Below are 8,531 nucleotides of genomic sequence, written 5' to 3' on the forward strand. Positions count from 1 at the left end.
CAAACATGCATTGTGATATTTATTTATAGATAATTTTTTTTTTATTAGTATAATTTTTTTTTCATTATTGTTATCAAACATGCATTGTGATATTTATTTATAGATAATTTTTTTTTATTAGTCGTAGATATTTTTAAAAATTATACTTAAAATAAATAATAATAAGAACAAAAAGCCATCACTTTTCTTAAGAAATCATTATTTCTTTTGGTTCCTCTTACAACATGAATTTTCTTTTTGTTTATTTTTTTGGATGTCTTGATCAATCATATGTCAACATTATGTGTATGGCATAATGTAGTCATTGTCCTATGGGCCATATAGCTACGAGCATCTCACCTACCTAGTGATCGCATTGCTTATGAGCAATATAAATGTGCACCACCTAACTTTTTCATGGCTATTATCATATTTACTAGAAACATATAAATAGTTAGGTACCACCACAAATAAATAAATTAAAAAGTATAGAAAATATTATATTTTGATAATATCATTTTTAGCTTCTATTTTATCATTTGCTCGTCTTTCTTTTAAGTATTTAAATTGCTATATTTAGATGCTTGGCCCCTACTTAACAAACGTGTCTAACCTAACCCACTTGAACCAATTGTCTCCTAAAGAAAAGCTTCAAATCAACTTAAGGTGGGGCAACTTGTGTGTTTCAGGATAAGAACGCGACCCGTGGGTCAACCGCAGGGTACGCCCCGCGGCCTGCGTTGCAGATAAGCGGGTAAAACACGTGATCCAAACGGTGCCGCGATGTTTTCAAAAACGCCCCCGCACTTCTAAGCAGCCCCAAACAAGCCCTTAGAATATCACTCTTAGGTTCTTGTTTTAGAATATTTAATAGAATGGCAAATAATATGTTCTAGAATGTAATGATTTTATTTTCAGTATTTTTATAAGATTAGTATTCTAGCCTATTGGTTGGCATCCACGCTATAAGACTCTCAGGTCAGCGGTTCGACTCCTATATGGCACAATTGGCCTTACGAATGTGGTACTTGAATTGTTTGGCTCATTAGGAGTAGCTGGAGCCTCGTATAATAGTCTCTGACCATTCCTATAAAAAAAAAATAATAATAATAATCATGAGATTTAAATTTTCATATTGCTTTCTACTAATAATTGCAGTTTTTGTAGTGAAAAATAATCAAAATTTGACTTCATCATGGAAGGATTTCTTGAAATTCTGGTAATAATATTAAGGCATAATATCAAACCTAAATGATCAAACTAATCTTAAAATTCTTCCATGATAATGTATTAATTTTTGTGGCATTTACATGCATACCACTCAATTGCTATGAATTTACAGAGCTAACAACTAAAGTTTACTTTTTTACATTTATATCAACTAAATCTTTCATATCACATCCAAAATATCACTATTTTAACTTTTAAAAATCAAATACATCCTTTCATGCATAGGTAAGGTGGCATATTAGTAAAAATTAAAGTTTAGTTGCTAGAAATGTAAATTAATTTTTTTTTTTTTTTGGTTTTTTTACTTAGACAGCACCCGAAACATTGCTATCTACAAATCTAGCACCCTCTTTCATTCATTTTTCAAATTCTCACTCAAATATCAAAATTCATGATTAAAACTCAAACTCATATTTTTCATTTTTATCAAATTCTCAATTTTTTTATTGTGGCAAACGTAAATAACATCGGTTCAGTACTTCAAAAGTATAACGAGACGCCCAATAGTCAAATTTTCTGCCATAAGAATTCTTGTTGCTCTTGCCATGCTTCGATGTTCAACAACTTGAAATCTCCAATGCCTTTCTACATTAAAAGCTTGAAGTTAATGTTTACATGAAACAACCAACGACCTTCATTGATACTCAATACCCTCGACATGTCTACTAACATCACAAAGTCATTTATGGCCTAAAACAAGCCCCTCGTCAGTGGAATTCTACCATTTCATAGTTTCTTATCAGCTAACACTTTGTCCTTTGTCAAGCAGACCCCTCTCTTCTCTTGTATCATCATAACGATATCAAAATATACCTCATTTTCTATATGGATGATATTCTCATCACTGAAAATTCCAACTCTGATATTCTCAGATTGATTCACAGGCTTGGTCAAAAATTCAACCTCAGAAAACTCGACAATATCTCTCAATTTTTTGGTTTACAGGTTCAACACACTCCCACAAGGTACTTTCTACATCAAGCCAACTATGTCAACAAATTATTCACATCTATTGGCATGGCTAATTCCAAACATGTTCTTACACATCTTCCAACTCATCCCTATCATCACGCTACCATTATCCCTCATTTATCTAACCCACATGACTATAGGAAGATTATTGGCTCCCTGCAATACCTTTCCATCACTCGACCCAACTTAACTTTCACGATCAACTTTCTGAGTCAACACATGCATGAGCATAACACTTTACACTAATAACAACTTAAGCGTCTTTTACGCTATCTCAAAAGAACATCTGACTATGGCCTTCCTGACAAGAAAGCTTGCAGACATATACAGATGCGAACTGGCCAGATGATCACACTGACAGAAAATCTACTACAGGATTCTACATCTATATAGGCCCCAACCAAATTTCTTGGTAGCAAAGAACCAATCCACAGTTGCCATTACCATTGAAGTAGAATAGAGGGTGATTTCTACGATTACCACCAAACTTATTTGGATTTGACGTATGTTTTCAGAACTCACGAACACCCCGCTACGTCCAACCGTCATTTACAATGACAACAGCTTCGCGATTGCACTTGCACACAATCTTGTTTTCTATGCTAAATCCAAACATATCTTGGTGGACTATCATTTTATTCGTGATAATCTAAAATTTCATCACATAGATCTTCAACATATCAAGATAATCAACCAACAAGCTGACATCCTTACAAAATTACTCTCCACAACTCGGCTCCAACAACTCATGCACAAACTGACGATCTGCTCAATAAATTATTAGTTCAAAGGGGAGTAATAGGGAACTTACCTATCTTGGAGCAGATTTGGTAACTGGATTTCTCTTCCTTGCCTCCTCTCGTCGTGTGGCTCGATCTTAGCTTCAGGATATCACCTCATTAGGGCAATCTCCTATGGCTATTTTTATTGCATATATTAGATATAATATGTATTCAGTATTTTACTCTTTGTAAATTCTATTTAAAGGGCGCTACTTAATGCATTACAAGTCTGAAATACAATTCTTTTACATATCTGATTTTCGGCTTCCATCTGTGCTTCCTCTTTCTCCCGATAGTTAAATCCTACTAGCAAGAAGCATAAGAATTATCACTTTTATTCAGGTGGATTTTCATGTAATATGAGGAGGCGAAAGTGAACACTAGCCCAGGTGACAAATTTTTGTTGATAAATCTTTAGAAAGGCCAAAATTTTAGTTCCACAGTTGCACCTCGCTCTCCCTCTATAATGGTTGAGGTGTTATTGTTCCAACCCTGGAGGAAGCTTTGCTAGGATAGAGCTTGGTTGGACTATCACAAATGATATGCATATACAATTTAATGGCTTGGCCAGCCTCCCATTCTCAATCAATCATTCTTTGTCGGGAGCATCGGGCTTGGCTAGAGCTCAAGGAGAAGTTGGCATAGGATAAAGTAAAAATGAAGAAGGTAAACGTATATGAGCTCATTTAAAAGATGAAAATTGATTTAAAGGAGCGTCTGGCCATAACAAAGCCACCTAATGAGTTCTTCACATATCTAGTATAAATGGCCATTCTCGTGCATAAATTCTAGGAGTGGGCATTTCATGATATTTGTCACATGACTAAGACTGACCTAGTCACTACCAACTGGGTTAATCTAAACAATTTTTTTATGATGATGACCGACTCAGAGAGCCATGAATCTAACAGAGGCAACGAGATAATGACGAGTCATCAAATGTGTAGATTGTTTCGGACAACTATTTGAAAAAAAAGCAAAATTCTTCTTTATTTATTTATTTATTATTATTTTTTTTGTAAGTATCTTGTAATTTGAATTTTGTAATCAAATTGACACTTTATGAATAAAAAGATGAAAAGGCATTTTTGTTCATTCGTACATTGGAGCCTTTGCTATCTTTTTTTTTTGTACCTAAGCTAAGCTAGTCGTTGTAAATGTTGATTGGGTAATCAGTGAACTGAGTTGATTTTAGAGTTATTTGTTGGTTGGCAAGGACACAAAGCATTGATTGGGAGAGTGTAGTAGAGTTTGGATAAATTAATGGCTGTAAAGATTTCATGACTCATTTGATATGCTATTGTCGAACCCAAGTCTTACACCGCCTATTTCTCGGTCGCTTGGATAAATCGCCACCTTGGACAGCCCTCATTTTACACTAGACATATTAAGTGGATCTTAACAAAGTCTTTATGGGGGTAAGAGATATGAGAATTTTATGATGCGTGGTCAATAAAGGCCAAAAATTGGACATATTTTCGATCAGGTGGCTAGCGCCACTATTGAATGAAGTTAGTTGCCCGAGTGAAAACATCATTGGCGGGTTAACATAAGTTGGTTAAGTGTTATTTAAACTAGATGAACTTCTGTGTGAACCACAACCAAGTTCCTCGAATATCGCTTAGACCTTGGATCTTACATTTGGTTAGAAAACATGAATTTAAACAAGTAAAAAATAAAGTGATATGATCGATTGGATATGTTTATCCTTTGTTGGAACATAAATTCAAAATTTTAAATCATCATGGTGGCTCGACCTCAAGAAATTGTTGGGAGAATGCAATCTTTGGTCAACACGCCACTTTAGTATGCCTAATGCGACTACAATGAACTGATAATGACCTAGATCTATCTAGGAGCTTGGTGTCATTCTCCCACATTGTGGCCAAGAGGACTCTTCTATCGCTCAATGTTATAGTGTCATGCCAGGGTCGTTGATCCTCCTTCTGAGCCATCAGGCCTTTGATCATCTTTAACATTTGATCTTTCAAATCTTGGATATGCTGGACCACAAACCCCTAGGAGCATTCCATTTTGTTGGTTGTCTCCATGTTGTGAGGTTTTTCTCCTTGGTTTGCTTCTCCACTTATTTGTGATATGATCCATTCTCACTGCACCTTTTTGGATGTTGAATAAGATTGTCCGTGAATGACACCCAATTAATATAACATAAATGAGGAGAGAGAGATAGAGATGAACAATATTAAATAATATTGATTCATCATTTATTTCTTCCCCAATTCATCGAGGATGTATTATAATTGTAATATTACATCTTTACCCTCATTTGGAGAGGGTCTCTATTGAGGTATTTCAGATAGTTTACAAGCGATGGCTTATCATCTTGTTGCCTTTGGCTCGATCAACTAAGCTTAATTGATTTGGCTTGACTAAGTGATCAACTCGTTTAGTTGAACTTGGTTGGCAGGGTTCGATTGGTTGACCCAGTCTGGTCGACTATCTTCAATCACTGGTTAGGAGTCTTTAGGTCTTCGTTGGATAGTCGAGGGTACATTGTGCAACTAGCTCTTCCATTGGGTCGACTTCACTGCAAGATATGCTACTTCATCGAGCCGAATTTCCTGCAATTGATAGTTTGGACACTCTCTTGTCTCGTTTCTGGTTGAATGACTTGCGCTTGGTTCGCTTAGTCATCTTTTTATCCTTCTTCTGACTCTATCAGTTTTGGCCTAGTTGGCTTTGCTCGTTCAATTTGGTGGGCCTAACAATCTCTTTGTCTTGGGTCTGCCTCAATCGTCTTCTTCTTTTTTGGACCGTCAAATCTTTAAAAGATTAGTACTGACACTTTCTTTATGCACAAATATCTTATAATAATAAATAAACAATAAAATAAAATATATACCATGTTTATCATTAGAACTTCTAAATTCTCCCATGCAGTGTAAAAGTTCAATGTTAAATTTATAAAGGGAATTTTACCAAAGTAATGTGCTATCAAACATAACCTAATTATTTATGAGGAACAAACAATAACCTTCCCAAAAGCATCTAATTAATAGTTTTTTTTAATGAAAAAAAATTATTTTATTACTTTTAAACTAATGCATCACATGATGCCCTCCCTTCTTGTCTATATTAATGTATAAAACTATTATAAAATAGACTTGCTATATTTAAATCAATTAATTAGACAATGACAGCAAACAACTCAAGACCACTTGGAATATAAGTGGCATGTAATCCCTATATAAGCCCCACATGTGAATATAAATCCGGTGCGTCGTACGAACAGGTGGCCCTCTAATTTAGCCAATAGCTATCTGACAAATGTTAACTTGCCATGGATTCAGTCTCGGAGTCTAGATTCCAATTGGTTGGCATAAATTAGCCAGACTCGACGTCGTTCAGCTGATTAGAGTAATATGGGTGGATTCGTGACTTAACGTCGTTGTAATTATGGAGGTATCATTAAACCAAAAGGGCAGCAGAGGTTGTCTACTTTGTTATTGGATGCCGGATTTGCCCCCCTCTCTCCCTCTCTCCCTCTCTCCATGCCACCCCTAAAAATCCCATTGCTTCTCTCTCTCCATGCCACCACTGAAAATCCCATTGCTTCTCTCTCTTTCTCTCTCTCATGCCTGTTATACATACAGATACATATACTTATATATGTATGTATCTATCTGTATATCTATATGTATCTATCTGTATGTATATATATATATATATATATATAGATGAATGAATGAGTGGAGTATATAGAGCTTCTAGAATGCAAAAACTTTTCTCAACTGGCAGAGAATTGATAGATCATCAGTAACTGAGGTGGACTCCATCGCCATCAAGGAGTTAGGAATGAATAAAGAAATTGGTTTCATGCAAATATCAGCCTCCACCTAACACCATTGTCCATGAGATAGTAAACTTGAAATTAAATGGCTCAACTTTGTCTCTCGTCACTTATTTTTTATTATTTTTTATTTTTTATTTTCCTTTAATCAATGTCCTAATCCAGCCCCACACGACGAGCATAGAAGTATTTTTGCAAGTCGGAAAAGTCTTTTTCTTGCTAGAATTATTTGGTACGAAGTTCGCATGCATGCTGACTCCTTGTACAGCTATATTGTACACTGTTATATATATATATATATATATGTACAATAGTGTACAACACAGTTATACAAGGAGTTCACATAAGCAATAGAAGGTTAGTAACATAATATTTCAATAAAAAAATAATTCAAAACATGCTAGGCTATTCAAATTGGACTGGCTCGATGACTAGTTAATGCATTGAATACTTAATTCGACAATCACATTCCAACTGCCCTGATATATATTGAAAGTACTACTGAATCATCATTTAGCCCTAGTTGGATTTTTAAGTAATTTAAAATATGTTTTAAGTATAACTATAATGTTATAAAAGTCGTGATGACGAAGATGAACTTATTTCTTAGAGTTCTGATATAAATTTTTATGAGATTTTTAAGGGGCAATTTGGTAATGGATTTAATAAATTCTATAAATCTGAATTTACTAGAGCCTCCCAACATTAAGAAATCCAGGATTTAAGACAAATTTAAGTGAAAATTGAGAAAAAAATAGATTTCTTATATCCAATATTTAAAATTCAGGTCACCGGTCAACACATGAGCTTATAGACTAGTTACTTTAGGTTCATAACTCTAACAATTTCATATTTTTCTTCGGCAACACATTTTAACATCTAATTTTCTAATTTTTTTATGCACTCGTCTTTGATTTTATGTCTAATTAGTCATGTTTAATTAGATTTGGTCTTTATGGTCTCCTCGCACGGGGCAGAAGAGGGTGCTCAACTGCTCCCACCATTGTTGAAAGGTTCTTTTAGCTAGAAATGCTCATCATGTGTTCTTTCAGAGAAGTTCTCATTGGTAAAACCTCTCATATTGACCTTAATCTTGATTTGAAAACCTCCACTTTTAAGGGGATGCTTTCAATTTTGATCACTGTGGAGGATATTGAAGCTTTAACGGCCCTTTTAAGTTTACGTTGATTGACAAAATTTTCATTAAAGGCCTCTCTTTGGTTTTGAATTTTTCTTTTTTCTTTAACTTAAAGCAATGTAAGTCATTTAAGGTGGAGTTAATGGATGTAATGTGATCCCGAAAATATAGTTGTGTAAAATCTATAAAGTTGACTCCGCTTTACAACGGTGCCAAAAACTTGATGTGGTATTTTATGAATAATAGTGTTAAGCACTTATTGTTGGGATTCTACGCAAGTGTACATATCGTTATCAAGTAATATATATAAGACTTTTTATTTAAGTCTTAAGTCTCAAATATCGATCTCACGAGGAATGTTTAAATTTGAAATAATAAATTAACTAGGAAATTCACAGAATTAAAAACGAAATTGTTGTCACTAATTTCATATGTTTAAGATACTATTAAAGCTAAATTATTAAATAGTAGCAGAATTTAAATGCAAAGTATTAAAATAGTAACTACTAAACTACGTTTATGTGATAAAATTTTCTTATATGAAAAAACATCTTTCCCACTACAATGAGTTTTTGGTGAAATGAGATGAGATAAATGGTAGATAAATGGTTTAAATTTT

The sequence above is a fragment of the Phalaenopsis equestris genome, unplaced genomic scaffold (assembly GCF_001263595.1).
Source record: "Phalaenopsis equestris unplaced genomic scaffold, ASM126359v1 Scaffold000055, whole genome shotgun sequence".
Classification (NCBI taxonomy): domain Eukaryota; kingdom Viridiplantae; phylum Streptophyta; class Magnoliopsida; order Asparagales; family Orchidaceae; genus Phalaenopsis; species Phalaenopsis equestris.